Below are 16,833 nucleotides of genomic sequence, written 5' to 3' on the forward strand. Positions count from 1 at the left end.
AAAAGCCTTATGTGCCACAGCAGTCAATAACTCTTACAACAACTCCAAAGACACAGCTTGCAGGGTCCTCTCGAGGGACTTCTAGTTATAAGAACTGCTGCACTCAGAGCGCAAAGCCTGGCATTCCCATCAGGTGCTTACAGTTCATTTGTACTTCTCCCCCACCCCCAGTCCAGATGCAGCCTACCAATGAGGGGTCATTTTTTTTTTTTACCATATGCAGTGTTGCCTAGTAACATAGTTGACACATACCATCTTTATCTGTTTCTAGGGAAACCAAGCTAAGAAGTTAACCAAAGGTCAGATTCTCATGCAAAAAGGGAAAGAGTTTTTAACTCTATGCCCACTCCATTTAAATAGTTACTTACAACACAGTCTGAGAAACCTATATGGTATCCCTGTAAAAAACTCATTCTTACATCTCATATCTGCCAGATATATTTCCCAAAGTAGACTTATATAGATGTGGCCACATTTTGCACCCTCCCTTCAACAACCAAGAGTCAAGCACAGTCATTCTCGACAGTAGCCTGCCCCCACTGTCACCCATCCCCACTTCCACTCAGCAATCTCGTCCTCCAGAGACCACGCACACTTAGGTCTCTACACACACACACTCACTTTTACAAATGCACAAGAGATTTCTGTTTCCTCGGACCCGTATCATCTTGATAGATTATCCTAGCCTAGAAGTCACCTAGATCTTCTGAGTTTTGCCCTTCCATACAGAGTTGATGGGAAGATAAAATGAAATTAAAAGATGCAAAGCATTGAAAGGACCATAGTAAAAATTTAAACTAGTTTTCCTATTCAGTGAGTGGAAGTGAATTCCAAATATGGGTGAATGGCATCAGATCTGCCTAAGTGGGGAGCACAGAGCAGTCTCAACTTCCCTGATTTAAATTATTAGTGATGCTAGCCATCTTTACTAAAAGTAGTTAGGGAGATTTTTCTTTTGACCCATGGGAACCACTAAACTCTCCAATCATTTCATCTTCTAAGCAGCCATGATGTGGTAGAAAGTTTCTGTGTGTGTGAAGTTGTTTCAGTCGCATCTTTCAAACCCTGTGGACCATAGGCAGCCAGGCTCCTCTGTCCATGGGATTCTCCAGGCTAGAATACTGGAGTGAGTTGCCATGCCCTCCTCCAAGGGATCTTTCTGACCCAGGGATCAAACCCAGGTCTCTTAAGTCTCCTGCGTTACAGGGCTGTTCTTTACCACTTTACTTCTCTGAGAAGCCCAGAGAATTTGGTTAGTACCAACTCGTCTTAGTATATTCATTTCCCTGCCCCAGTGCTGATAATAGTTTCTATTTATTAAATTATTAACAAAGTGCTTTACTTACACTCTCTCATTTAATCATCAAATATCACTAACTATATTTCTCAGCAGAAACCAAAACTCAGAAAGATTAGACTTTCCCAAGGTCACTCAACTGTAGTGGCAGAGCCAGGGACTAGGTCGTGTTTAGTATTAATATTAGACTGGGTCTCATGGTCTTTGTTCTGTGATATCTTCAGAGAGATGGCTTACTAGTTATACATTATCCCCATTTAGCCAATCTGTACATGCAGTAGGAATGGCTTTTACATTGCCTTTAAAAATTATTTTTACCTCCTTTCCCAAAAAGAAAAAGGGATTTTATTGAAATAGGAAAAAGAGTTAAGTTTAGATGGAAATATATGTGAAACAAAAGGAAGTTCTCATTTTATTTGAATTTCTTTTCTCTATTTTATATTGTTATCTATTCTAAAATATCGCCAGGGAAAAGAAAAAAAAGAGCATAAAGTACAAAGGGAACTAAAGAAAAATAGAGCATAGCGTGCACATTCTGAAGTCACCACAGCCGGTCCTGTCAGAGCCCTTTCAAAGGAGCAGTAATTACAACTCATTATCTACCTTGAAGACATGCTAAATAGCATGAGAACAGGTTCCAAATCAATAAAATCCTCTTTGAGATATTAGAAGCATCACTGGTTTATTATAGTGGAAAGTTTAATAGCTTTTCCCCAAAATTTCAACTCCATGTTTTGTCTACTTATATTGTACTTGAACATGTATTCCTGCCAAAAAGAAAAATTAAGCTAAATTCTTCTACTTACGGCTAGCACGCTCCTACTTTGTTCTGATTACTCCACAGATCTGTGCAGGAAAGAATTTGCAGTTGGCAAGAAAAATTCTAAACTGGGCAGTTTAATTGTCAAATAAATTTTCAAACTTGCATGGAGTGTGGGGAGAAACGTAGACATGTCGGCATTCTGAACCCATAAATGCGTGTTTTCTTGTGCATCATGCCAATCTAAGAGAAGGGAAAAAAAGAAAATGAATGACTTTGGTTCTGTCAGATAAAATCACTTTTTTTTCAGGAATTTGAAGAAATCCATTCAGTCATATAATTTTTCGGTGAAGGTAAATGTAATAAAACTTTATAATTCACTTTATTTCCTTCAACCCCTAAGACATTCTCTCAGAAAAGAGCTATGTGAATAAAATGACCTCTATGTGCAAAAAAAAATTTTTTTAGTTAAGATCATTTCCTTCCTTTCTGAATTAAAGTACAAAAGATTAGTTTTATAGCAAATACAGGATGGATTTTATCAGAACAGTTTCATCCCCCTAAAGTTTATTTATTGGGGACATCAAAGGAAAACAGAGAATTGATATTTATTTACATTGTTTCTTTAATCGTGTAGTTTTATAATACCTTTTTGATTCTTATACAATCTTATTTCTCAATCCAGATTTCTTTGATTTCTATTAACCAGCCCTCCCCTTAAGTAAAAGTTAGATAATTCAAATTGCAGTGTATGTGAAGGTTAGCAATGTTTCAAAGTGGAGCACCTCGTAATGGCCCCTGGTCTAGAGTGTCGGACTAGCTAGAGCGGGTCCTGACTGTCCAAATAGGACATGGAGAACGGAAATAGCACAGAGTGGAGAGACACCCTAAGAGGTCTAAGCCTCTCCAACCTATCCCAGCTACTACTTCCATATTTTCTACCACAGACCATGAAGACAACACATTCTTTATTCATACCTTAGCATGACTTCCTTTGACCAATTTATTTTTCTAATATTTATTGAAATCATCTTCCCAGGTGGTGCAGTGGTAAAAAAAAAAAAAAAAAATCTGCCCACAATGCAGGAGACCTGGGTTCGATCCCTTGGTGAGGAAGATCCCCTGGAGAAGGAATGGCTACCCACTGTAGTATTCTTGCCTGGGAAATCCCATGGACAGTCCATGGAGTCACAAAGAGTTGGACACAACTGAATGACTAACACACACAGAGATAATATCTATTGAAAGTTTCCTATAAGCTAAGAGGTGGGATAGGCATTTTATTTAAATTATCAACTACCTAGTGGATCCTCAGAGCATACCTAAAAAGTTCAATTAATCCTACTGAATGATGAGGAACAGGGTCTTAGAGAATGAGATGGTCTGCCCAGCGTTTCCTATGATGTGATGCCAGAACTGGGATTTGAGATAAAACTGCTTGGAGTTTGGATTGGGAAGTGAGTTGGTTGAGTAGCAAGAAACTGAAAGGAAATTTTGAACAAGGGCATTTGGGGCAGGAAATGCAATCATGGATGCATTCAACAACTATTTGATTAGCTGTTAAGGGGCAGCCCTATGCCACACCCCAGGGGAAACGAGAGTGAATGATAACTGTGAGTATTCTGTACTCCTGTCACTTAGCTGAGAACTGAGTAGCCAGGAGCAGCACCATGAACCCAGAAAAAGAGATGAGAAAAGGGAGGCAGAGGATACCAAAGCAAGCTTTGATACACATCCACTGAGAGTTTCAACTGAAACATTCATTCTTCCCGTCATTAGGTCCTGACCTGAGCTGGGCTGAGCTCTTTCTCCAGAGTAAAACCTAACAAATACACCATTAGAAAGTCAGGGTTATGATTCTGAGGACTAAACATTAAAGAAAGCTGTAGTGTATAGGCCTCTGGGAGAGGCTTGATAATCATTCCAGCTGATCTGAAGGGCATAGATGTTGGAAGTGATGATCGAGATTCCATTTCTGCACCATGTCTTTCCCTAAGGAGACCCTGGCACTTAGAAGATACTATACATACAATTGTGGGAGGGAAGGAAGGAAGAAAAGGGAAGGAAAGAGCAAGTCTTTCTGGATCTGTGCTCAGATTCTACCTGTCTTCCCCAGGGACCTCTGATATACATGCCATTTGCTTATGCAAATTCAGGGACAGAGAGTATCCTGTGTGTTAAAAATGTTCGAAGTAGCTTGGAACTGCACTATCCCATAAGCCCATTTATTGGAAACATTTGTCTTTTCATTTGAATGGAAGTTATATGTCTTAGAAAAATTGAGGTGAAAAAGGAATGCATTAGTCTGACAGAGGTAATCTACCATTCATAGTTTTGAAACTAGAACATTTTGCTGACAAAGAGAAATGTATTTTTAAGTCTGAGTTCTTTAAAAAAAAAAAAAAACAACCTTCCATCCTAGTCCTCTAGCTAGGCTATTTCTGCCAGCTCCTCGGCTCTGAACACAACATATTCTTGCAATTCATCACTTCCCTTGGCTCAAGCCAGCCTTTCAAACGGTTGGCGGCATATGCTTCTCATTAGCTCTGCCGGCCTCACCTGGGCTGCTCAGACTCCTCCTCCTGCTCCTCCACCCCCACTGCCCGCCCCTTCCCTCCTCCTCTTCCCGCACCAACCCCAGATTCACCGCCCCCCCCCCCCCCCCCCCCCCGCCGCCAGCTTCTCTTACAGAGCAGCACTGCCTGCTGGCATGGCAGGAGGCGAGCAGAGAAAAAGAAGGAGCAGGAAACACCCGTTCTTTCGAAAGTCAGTCCTGCGGTTGAACAGCCTTTCGTTCAGAAATAAGACCGAGCAAAAGAGAAAGCCAAGGGCGAGACCAAAAACCATAACAGAAATGGAAACAAGAAAAAAGCAGAAGTCTGCTGACTGGGAGAAAACTAGAGGGGGGCAGCAAAAGGTTAAGAGGGAAAAACTCCCATCCTTACATCACTTTGGCAAACACGTGTTTCTTTAGGTCACCGGTGTCTCTCTTGATTTATCTTCTAGGCCCTATAAGGGAGTTTTACCCATTTGGAGGGCATTTTCCGTTTAATGCTGTTAGAGGAGTGACAAAAATCTTCCTTCCATTTGGTGAATTCCAGTTCCCTCTGTGACCCAGTGCATAAATTAAGAACTAGACTGAATCGAAGATTTTTTGATCAGCCCCAGAGACACTTTCCAATACTTACAAATGCTTTTTTCATTTTCTCTCTTGTGCGATAGCTTTCGATTAGCATTTTTTATCTTTGATTCCTTTCCAAAGGAATTGAGAAGGTAAGTTCTCTCACTGTATCTCTGGAGTACACCTGGATAACTCTGATTCCAAACTATTCCCACCACAAGACTTAGAGTGAAGTTAGTGGGTATCTTTTTTGAAACTGGTTATTAATGGCAAGAAAGGAATGTTGAAAGGATGAAGGCCTTCATCTCTGATGGCATTAGAAGAGGATCATAGAAATCTAAGGTTGCAAGGGACTTCAGAGATTCCCCAGCCTACACCCTTCATGTTACAGATGGGGACGCTGAGGCTGAGGTGACCTCCCCACTGCCATACAGGGAGGGCGTGCTGCGACAAGGATTCAGCAGGGATCTTCAGCCCCAGTCCTGTTCTCTTTTCCATTTTAAATATATGCAAGCACCACACTGTCCCCCAAGTCCCTTTGTGCCAACATTAGAGAGAGGGCTCTGCAAACTGCCAACCAAGGATGGCTTTTTGTCCTAGATCTAAGAGTTAACATAGAACCTAATGAGCAGGACTTCCCAGATGGCTTCCCAGGTGGCGCTCGTGGTAAAGAACCTGCCTTTCAATGCAGGAGACATGAGAGATGCAGGTTCAGTCCCTGGGTCAAGAAGATCCCCTGGAGGAGGACATGGCAACCCATTCCAGTATTCTTGCCTGGAGCATCCCATGGATAGAGGAGCCTGGCGGGCTATAGTCCATAGTGTCACAGAGACAGGACTGAGGTGACTTAGCATGCAATGAGTAGGTCTGAGCTGGCCCAGAGTTTAGTGACCCATGACACCCCCAGGACCAATTAGAAAACCTCCAGAGACAGAACTACCTCTGAGAAAATTAGACCAATGTTCCCCTTCCTCAGGGCTTACCCACACCCCCAACCCTCACCCTACCCTGAGTACAAAGCCTAGCAAAATGCAGGTGGATATATTTCAGTCCCCACTTGGTCCATCACATGGGTACTCTTAATGTGGGCAAAACTCACGTGACTATGTGTGTTGGGGTCCTGACCAGGGGGTGCTCATGGATCAAGAGAATCACAGGTGCAGCCAGCCCCTTGATTCACAAAGAGTCATTCCGAGGTCCTCATCTGGAACAAGAGCCCTCTCCTTATAATGGATAAAGGGGGAAAAAACTCATCTTCAAGGACTTGGACAGGTTTTTCTGTTTTGTTTTGTTTTGTTTTCCTTAGCATCTCTTATTTCCAAAGAACTGAGCCAGCTTCAGCTCTGAACAACATTGCACAGTCAGAGAAACATGCCAGAAAGACCTCTTTCCCTCTCGATTTGCCTCCTTTCAGCAGCCAGAGGCTGCACCCCCTCTCAGCTACCTGCCCTGTCCCTCCCTCGTGGCTTGCAGTTGCAGTCTTTTCTCAGCTGTTCACTGACAGTGGCCTCATGCCTTCATTCGAAAAGTAGTTATTGAAAACTTAGTATCTGACAGGTTTAAGGCTTTGCCCTTTCTGGGATATTTAAGTTTTAATAGAGACTCCCAAGCCCAGCACAATGCCTGGTATATAATGTCCATTTAGTAAATATATGAAAAAGGATGGAGGGAAGAGAATGGGAGGCATCTGACACTCAAAGAATGATGAGATTCAGGTCTCATCAAGCAGTGCCCAGGAAGGGGGAAACTGCAGTCCGGAAACCTTCGTAACCACCCCTACGTGTCCTGGCAGAGAGGCCTTATGTTCTGTTCTGTTCTATATTCCCCAAAATCTTAAGACATCAGCACAACCACATGGAAAACTGCTGCAGACACCCATATTCTACCTCCAAATTCTTCCAAATATGCCTCTCTCCTGCCAGCCAGATACCCCAGCATGTCTGAGCTCCTAGATTTTTTTTAGACTCTGTTCTGGCCCACAGCTTGGTTTCTGTTACTTATCTTGCCCCTAGACTAGCAATATGGTCCAGAAATTATACCTTAACCTTAGCCTTCATGCTGGTGCAAAGCAAGGTGTGATTTCTGGGATTTCTCTCTGGCACCAAATACTTTGCTCCCAGAACCCCAGGCCCTGGCCCCCTACTCACCTGACCAACATAGCCACTCACCTCTGTCTGCCTATTTTAAGGCCATGAAAGGGGCATCCCATAGTGACTAAAATCACTTACAGAATCCTTTCCTTGAGAGCTTCTGCTGGAAGTCTCCTCTCAGCTTTCTTCCTATGTATAATGTATCTTTCTGCTCCTTTCAACTGGAAGTTCCTAGAAAGAAAACCATCTGCCATAGTCACCTCTGTAACACCATTTTTGCTGAGCACAGTGGCTTGTCCGTAATAATTGCCCCTAAGATATTTTTTCTTTGTTGAATTATTCAACCAGATATTTTATTGCCCATGTAGTTTTGGTTGTTGTTTTAACCAGAGGAAATTAACAGGGATTTCTGACTGATTCTGCTCTTCCTCTGGTGGGAAAATTTTTATGTTAAATGCAAATTGCTTTGCCATCTGTGTGCAGCATACGTTCTGGAATCCTTTCCCTTTATATGGGGAAACCAGGTTTCCCACTGATGACCATGAACGTGCATTTGGCAGCCCTTGCAGCTCTTTTTCTGTAACCCAGATGGCAAAGTTTGCTTCTCATTTCCACTTGAGAATTTTTATAAGACTTCATGTTGCTCCTTCTTTTCAAGTACTTTTCTGTTCCTGGACAGAGGGTTTGAACCTTCTGTTTGGACCTCCCTGTCCATTACTGTCTAGTCATTGCACTGATTCTATGAGAGGAAGCCTGTTTTGCTAGTTAGAACTCAAATCCACTTGCTAAGTGTCTGATCTTTTGTGTTTCTGCCTTTAAACAATATCCGTGTTTGTTGTTGCTCCTTCACTCCCTAGGCTACCATGTAAATCGAGGAGTAAGTTAGCTGAGCTAAGAGAAGATGGTGTTTTTCATATGTTCCCCAGTGGTGCTTATGTGTGTGCTAAGTCACTTCAGTCATGTCTGACTCTTTGTGACTTTATGGACTGTAGCCCACCAGGTTCCTCTGTCCATGGGATTCTCCAGGCAAGAATACTGGAGTAGGTTGCCATGCCCTCCTCCAGGGGATCTTCCCAACCCAGGAACTGAACCCACATCTTTTATGTGTCCTGCATTGGCAGGTGGGACTTTACCACTAGCACCGCTTGGGAAGCCCATTCCCCAATGGACCTCACCGTAAGTTAAAGGCAGTACCTGGGTTACAGAATATTAAGCACTGGCGAGTAATCAGCATAATATTAGCCAGGGTTTGATTCTGCCCTTTAACATTGGATAAATGAGACACAAACCTGACTTAAAGATATAAGTAAGAGGAGACCCGATGGTGAAGCACTTTGAGTTTTTAGACTAAAGGTTTGGACTTCATCCAGTAGGGAAACACAGTGAGACTTCTAACAAAGGAGTGGCATAAATGATTAGAAGGGCCACTCTGACTTCAGGGTGGAAGACCAGTGGGCATTCAAAGTCAGGTTAGGAGCCTGAGGCTGCAGTCCATGTGAGGAGAGGCGGGCCCAGATCAGGGAAAACAGTGAAAACAAAGGAAGGAGAATAGATTTGAAAGACCATTCAGGAAAAACAATGGCTCTTCTACCTCTGCTCTCTCTTCACTCGCTCCAGCTCCTTTGACTTCCTTCCTGTTTCTCACACATTAGGCAAACTCTTTTTTTTAATTGGAGTATAGCTGAGTTGATTCCCTGGAGAAGGGAATGGCTACCCTCTCCAGTATTCTTGGGGCTTTTCTGGTGGCTCAGATGGTAGAGCATCTACCTGCAATGCAAGAGACCCAGGTTTGATCCCTGGGTCAGGAAGATCCCCTGGAGAAGGGACTGACAACCCACTCCAGTATTCTGGCCTGGAGAATCCCATAGACAGAGGAACCTGGCGGGTTACAGTCCTTGGGTTCACAAAGAGTTGGATACGACTGAGCAACTAACACTTTTTCACTTTTCACATAGCTGAGTTACAATGTTGTGTTAGTTTCAGATGTACAGCAAAATGATTCAATTATATATATATATATAAAATATACTTTTTCATATTCTTTTCCATTATAGGTTACCACAGGATATTGAGCATAGTTTCCTATACTATATGGCAGATTCTTATTGGTTATCTGTTTTATATATAGTGGTGTGTATATATCAATCCCAATCTCCCAGTCTCCCCTTCTTTTTCCCTCTTGGTAATGTAGGTTTGTTTTCTACATCTGTGACTCAATTTCTATATTGTAAATAAGTTCATTTGTATCATTTTTTAGATTCCACATGTAAGCAATACCATATGATATTTATCTTTCTCTTTCTGACTTGCTTCATGCAGTATGTCCATCTAGGTCCATCTGTGTTGCTGCAAATGGCATTTACTTCATTCTTCTTTATGGCTGAGTAATATTCCATTGTAAAAATGTATCACATCTTCTTTATCCATTCATCTGTCAATGGACATTTAGGTTGCTTCCATGTCTTGCCTCATGAGTGTCCTCACTGAATAGAATGCTCTTTTCCAGACTACCATGTCTCACTTCCTGAGATCCTTCAAGTTTTTGTTTGAATATCCCCTTCTTACTGAGTTTTACCCTGATAAACCTATTTAAGAGCTCCCTCATAGCTCAGTTGGTGAAGAATCCACCTGCAATGCAGGAGACCTGGGTTTGATCCCTGGGTTGGGAAGATCTGCTGGAGAAGGGAAAGACTACCCACTCCAGTGTTCTGGCCTGGAGAATTCTATGGACTGTACAGTCCATGGGGTCACAAAGAGTCAGACACAACAGTGACTTTCACTTTCAAACGTGTTTAAATCCACACCCCCACCAAAAGTAATATATCAGAATGTTCATAGCAGTGATATTTACAGTAGCCAACAAGTAGAAAACATCCAAATGCCCATGAAGAACTGAAAGGGTCAAGTGAGGTATAATCACACCCTGGAATATACCATTTAGTAATCAAAGTGAATGATTAACCTACAGCCATATGCAACAACATGGATGAATGTTGTAAATGTAATGCTGCCTGAAAAGCAGTCTGATTAAAAAAGACTACTTAACAGACAATTTCATTTGTATAAAAGCACAGAAACAGACAACATTGAGCTCTGTTTTTTGGAGTCAGGTAATGGCTACCAGTTAGAACTGGACATGGAACAACAGACTCCAACAGCAGTTCCAAATAGGAAAAGGAGTACCTCAAGGCTGTATATCATCACCCTGCTTATTTAACTTATGCAGAGTACATCATGAGAAATGCTGGACTGGAAGAAACACAAGCTGGAATCAAGATTGCCGGGAGAAATGTCAATAACCTCAGATATGCAGATGACACCACCCTTATGGTGGAAAGTGAAGAGGAACTAAAAAGCCTCTTGATGAAAGTGAAAAAGTTGGCTTAAAACTCAACATTCAGAAAATGAAGATCATGGCACCCGGTCCCATCACTTCATGGGAAATAGATGGGGAAACAGTAGAAACAGTGTCAGACTTTATTTTGGGGGGCTCCAAAATCACTGCAGATGGTGATTGCAGCCATGAAATCAAAAGACGCTTACTCCTTGGAAGAAAAGTTATGACCAACCTAGATAGTATATTCAAAAGCAGAGACATTACTTTGCCGACTAAGGTCCGTCTAGTCAAGGCTATGGTTTTTCCTGTGGTCATGTATGGATGTGAGAGTTGGACTGTGAAGAAGGCTGAGCGCCAAAGAATTGATGCTTTTGAACTGTGGTGTTGGAGAAGACTCTTGAGGGTCCCTTGGACTGCAAGGAGATCCAACCAGTCCATTCTGAAGGAGATCAGCCCTGGGATTTCTTTGGAAGGAATGATGCTAAAGCTGAAACTCCAGTACTTTGGCCACCTCATGCGAAGAGTTGACTCATTGGAAAAGACTCTGATGCTGGGAGGGATTGGGGGCAGGAGGAGAAGGGGACGACTGAGGATGAGATGGCTGGATGGCATCACTGACTCGATGGACGTGAGTCTAAGTGAACCCTGGGAGTTGGTGATGGACAGGGAGGCCTGGCATGCTGTGATCCATGGGGTCGCAAAGAGTCGGACACGACTGAGTGACTGAACTGAACTGAATGGCTAACTTTGGCTCGGGAGTTGGTTACTAGAGGAGCACAAGGACTGCTTCTGGGTTCTTGGGAAGATTCAGTTTTCTGTTATGCACACTGGGTACACAGGGTTAGTTCAGTGTGTGAAAAATTCAGAGAGTGGCTCCTTAATAGTATGCACTTTCTTGTTTAATACTTCTATTTATCTATTTGGCTGCTCAGGTCTTAGTTGCAGCAGACGGGGTCTTTAGTTATGGCACGTGGAATCTAATTGCCTCGCCCGGGGTCAAACCTGGGTCCCCTGCATTGGGAGCTCGAAGTCTTAGCCACTGGACCACCAGGGAAATCCCAATGTGTGTACTTTTCTACATGTATATTATACTTCAATAAAATTTTCAAAGTGCAACTCTTCCCCAGAGATACTTCTCATCTTCCTTACTCCATTTTTCCATAATACTTACCATTTTCTAATATAAGCTGCAATTATAGTGTTTATCACATTCTTTCTCCATTAGAATGTAAGTGGAGCAGGGATTTTGCTGCATTTTGCTCACTTCTGCCTCTATATGACCTTGAAGTGTACCTGGCACACAATAGGTATCAGAATGAATGAACAAAGCATTGCATCAGAAGGCATGAATAGAATGGGCCAGACGCAAAGATGCAAGTGGAACCTGATTGAGGTCCAGTGTTGCCTTGGCAATTCCCCTTCCTGAGTGTGAGGATAGGCTGCTAGCCCCGGGGCTGTGACGGTCATTCCCATGCCTGTCTCAAAGCTACTTCTCAAAGCTACTTCAGGACATTTAATTAAGAAGGCTGTTTCCTTATCTTAGAATATTTATGTCATCTGACCTGTACTGGAAACCTTCCCATCTTCAAAGACAAGTTCATATGCCATCTTCTCCATAATGCCTCTCTTTAAAGACCTCAACCTAAATTCCTCTAGCTTCTTATTTTTACCCTTTCTGTACTCTTCTGGAATTGTTTTTATTCATTCATTTGCCAAATATTTATTGAGCATCCGATATTTTAAAAGTGAAATCGTTCAGTTGTTTCTGACTCTTTGTGTTCCCATAGACTGTAGCCTGCCAGGCTCTTCCATCCATGGAATTTTCCAGGCAAGGATACTGGAGTGGGTAACCATTCCACTATCCAGGGGTCTTCCCTACCCAGGAATAGAACCCAGGTCTCCTGCATTGCAGACAGATTCTTTACTGTCTGGGCCACAGGGAAGTCTCAGATGCTATGTTAAGTCCAAAATTCAAGGCTGAAATTCAAGTCCTGAAAAATTCAAAACTTCATTTCAAAAACTGTCTTTCATGGGACTAAATTCCAGTAGGTAAATAGACAATAAACTAATAAATACATGTGTAAAGTTATTTGGAGTTCTTTGAAAGAAATTAAGAAAGAGTTGGAAAGTGATTGGTGGCTCAGTGGTAAAGAAACTCCCTGCCAATGTAGGAGACGCAAGAGACACAGAGTCAATCCCTGGATCAGGAAGATCCCCTGGAGGAGGGCATGGCAATCCACTCCAATGTTCTTGCCTGGAGAATCCCATGGACAGAGGAGTCTGGCGGGCTACAATCCATGGAGTCATGAAGATTTGAACACAACCAAGTGACTGAGCGTGTGCACACACACACACACACACACGGTGCTGTTTTAGATAAGTTACGAAGACTTCCCTATATCAACAACACTGGGAAAGAGATGCAGATAAGTAAGGAAGTGAACTATGAGGAAGCACCTCCCAGGCAGAGGAACCAGCAAGTGCAGATGGCCCGCCCTTAGAGCAGCCTTCTGTGTGAGTCTTGTGTGAGTCGTGTGTGTGTGTGTGTGTGTGTGTGTTCCTTGGGATAAGGCTTGTGTGCCTAGCTTACTGTTTTACATGCAGAAAATTCTGAGTGATTGAATTTATTTAAAATTTTGTCATTTATTAATCCATTTCACATTTTTACTGAAAGAAGCATTTCTAAACTGTGTTAAATAGAATATATCCCAAACTGAATTATGTAAAATCTGTTATACCACACACACACACGGTTCTGAGGTCAAATAGGTATAAGAAGTAAAGAGGAGTCATAATATTTACCAGTATAATGTGGACATTGCTAAATCTCACAATAAAAAACAAAATGCCTAAGTCATTATTTTCTAATGTGTGTTTCTCCCATAGAAACATTAATAAAGTACAAAACACTAGAATTCCATAAAATTCAATTTGGAATATGTCATCTCAGATTCCTTAATTTTCATATCAGGTACATATTTATTAGACTCCTAACATTTACCTGACTGTTTCATAATTTTATAGAATTAAATTAAAATAGGAACACCAGAATCAGTTCAGTTCAGTTCAGTCACTCAGTCGTCTCCGACTGTTTGCGACCCCATGAATCACAGTACACCAGGCCTCCCTGTCCACCACCAACTCCAGAGTTCACTCAAACTCACGTCCACTGAATTGATGATGCCATCCAGCCATCTCATCCTCTGTCGTCCCCTTCTCCTCCTGCACCCAATCCCTCCCAGCATCAGGGTCTTTTCTAATAAGTCAACTCTTTGCATGAGGTGGCCAAAGTATTGGAGTTCCAGTTTCAGCATCAGTCCTTCCAAAGAACACCCAGGACTGATCTCCTTTAGAATGGACTGGTTGGATCTTCTTGCAGTCAAGGGACTCTCAAGAGTCTTCTGCAACAGCACGGTTCAAAAGCATCAGTTCTTTGGCGCTCAGCTTTCTTCACAGTCCAACTTTCGCATCCATACATGACCACAGGAAAAACCCTAGCCTTGACTAGATGGACCTTTGTTGGCAAAGTAATATCTCTGCTTTTCAATATGCAGAATAGTGCAGTATTATTCGATCAATGACAGAAGGCCATAGATTTTCAACAGTTTCTTTCCTATGTTAATATAGTATATATATTCACAGCTCTGTGCTGCCTAATTTTAATATGTATTTATTGATCTTCACACTATTAACAAAGCTGTCTCTTGGGATATTTGGTTGCTGTCAGGATTAGGAGCTAAAATATCAAGGGACAGGTCTGTGAGCCTTGTTATAAACAAATAGCAGTTAAGAGAACAGAACGAAGGCTCTGAAGGCCCAGTGAGAGTAGAGTCCTACATGGTAACATACATCCAGACTCCATGAATGAGCAGCCTTTGAACACAGCTCCCTCTGCTTCTGACTGTCTGTATTTGATCTCTCCTGCTTCGCATGTCCTCTGTGAATTTCACTAGATGACTTGTGACGGCCTTAAAATGCAGAAATCCTAGTATCAGTCTGTGTTTCTTTGCTCCCTAATTGCTCCCTCTGTAAGTAAATACTTATTGGTTTTCCATGGCCATCAGCCAGCAGCAGATACATGTAATAAGGCTGAATTTGCAAGCAGCTCTCACAGTTGTAACTGTCTTACAACTGTGTCTGAGTGTTTTTGTCACAAAATGCCTGTGTGTGTGTGTGTGTGTGTGTGTGTGTGTGTGTGTGTATGTGTATGAGAGAGAGGGAATGCTTGGACTCTTGGATAAATTTAGCCAGAATTCTCATAGCCACTAGTAAATTTTAAAAGGTAAAAAGAGCATTTGTTCTTATTTTATGGTGGGTGCGGCACTTAGCTTTACAAGTTTAAAGGCAGCAGGGAAACTGCAAAGCCAAAGGTTTTTCTGAGGCATTCGTTGCTGTGCAGAAAAGCAAGCCAAAGTTTTGCTTGTGGGCAGAAACATCCCAGAATGCATCTGCTGGTTGGTCTGAAAGTGAGTCCTGGCAAGAGCCCAGGGCCACTGGCTTGTAAATACAGCGCAGGAACAACCTAGGCAGCGTTTGGGATCAAATTTCCAAGATAGAGCATGGTCAAAATTGTCTGCTTTGCTTTCACTTGTCTAAGATTCCGGACCTCTGAACTGGGAGTAGAGGCTGGAGGGAGAAAACCTTCTGATGTTCGTCAGTGTCACAAGGTGTTTTACTTTGGTTCATTAGGAAGCAGGGCTTCCCTGGTGGCTCAGTGCTAAGGAATCCAGCTGCCAATGCAGGAGACGCGAGTTCAATCCCTGGCTCAGGAAGATCCCCTGGAGTAGGAAATGGCAACCCAGTTCAGTATTCTTGCCTGGGAAATCCCATGGGCAGAGGTGCCTGGCAGGCTACAGTCCATGGGGTCGCAAAAGAATCGAGCACGACTTAGCAACTAAAACAACGAAGCCGCAGTGCACACAGACATTAGCAATGGACTGTCATTTCTGGAGAGTTTGGGACAGTAAGCATTATTTGGGGTGAACAGTTTTCATGGCTTTGTATCATAAGCAGCTTGACTCCAGAGTCATTTTTACAATGGAACCACTTGGTTAAATCTCTAATTTTAAAGTTATGTGATTCAACATATTTTCAAAGTTTTTCGCAGCCAAGAATTTTGTTTCTACAACTTTTAAAGGTGACTTTGCAATTACAGTTATTAAAAAATATTGGTTATCTTTTCAAATCTTGAGATCTAATTTCCCTAAGCATCAGCCCTATTACTATCATCTAGTTTATAAGAAAGAGGTAAGGCTAAACCCAAGATCACAGTGTACTCCTGTTACCATCCTGTTATGTGTACCTAACCTTGTCTTCCATTTGTGGCACTTTCTTATGCCTCACTACAACTGTGACTGTGGTGGTCACCAGGCCAATCCCATTGGCTGTAAGTCAGATGGTTGTTGTGTTCTTCACCACCATATTCCTGCACAGAATAGTGCTAAAAGGGTTTTAAATGAATGAATGATAAATCACTGCTCATTGTGAGAGTAAATAGAACTCTCCAGAGTGAACAGAAAGATCTACTCTGGAACCACAACAACCATCTTGTTTCCATGGCTCCATCCTATAGATAGGATTATCTTAAACCCAGCTTTTTGTGATTGTCTTAACTGTTTTGGCCCACTGGAGAAGGGAATGGCAAACCACTTCAGTATTCTTGCCTTGAGAACCCCGTGGACAGTATGAAAAGGCAAAAAGATAGGACACTGAAAGATGAACTCCCCAGGTCGGTAGGTGCCCAGTATGCTACTGGAGATCAGTGGAGAAATAACTCCAGAAAGAATGAAGAGACAGAGCCAAAGCTAAAACAACACCCAGTTCTTGATGTGACTGGTGATGGAAGTAACGTCCGATGCTGCAAAAGTCGATATTGCATAGGAACCTGGAATGTTAGGTCCATGACTCAAGGCAAATTGGAAGTGGTCAAACAGGAGATGGAAAGAGAGAACATCAGCATTTTAGAAATCAATGAACTAAAATGGACTGGAATGGGTGAATTTAACTCAGATGACCATTATATCTACTACTGTGGGCAAGAATCCCTTAGAAGAAAGGGAGTAGCCATCATGGTCAACAAAAGAGTCCAAGATGCAGTACTTGGATGCAATCTCAAAAATGACAGAATGATCTCTGTTCATTTCCAAGGCAAACCATTCAATATCACAATAATCCAAGTCTATGCCCCAACCAGTTATGCTTAAGAAGCTGAAGTTGAACAGTTCTACG

At 42.3% G+C, this 16,833-nt stretch overlaps 1 protein-coding gene and 1 long non-coding RNA gene across 2 annotated transcripts in view; one reads left to right on the forward strand and one right to left on the reverse strand.

Annotated features, from left to right (window-relative positions):
- MAML2 (mastermind like transcriptional coactivator 2) overlaps positions 1 to 16,833 on the forward strand; it is a 410,701-nt gene that overhangs the window by 319,888 nt on the left and 73,980 nt on the right. The window lies entirely within an intron of this gene.
- Positions 2,179 to 4,883, reverse strand: LOC138421098 (uncharacterized). Its single transcript, XR_011249411.1, has 2 exons — positions 4,747 to 4,883; positions 2,179 to 2,300 (listed from the first exon to the last, which is right to left on the reverse strand). It is a non-coding gene; the product is annotated as an uncharacterized lncRNA (long non-coding RNA).

The sequence above is a fragment of the Ovis canadensis genome, chromosome 15 (assembly GCF_042477335.2).
Source record: "Ovis canadensis isolate MfBH-ARS-UI-01 breed Bighorn chromosome 15, ARS-UI_OviCan_v2, whole genome shotgun sequence".
In the NCBI taxonomy this organism is placed as follows: Eukaryota; Metazoa; Chordata; class Mammalia; order Artiodactyla; family Bovidae; genus Ovis; species Ovis canadensis.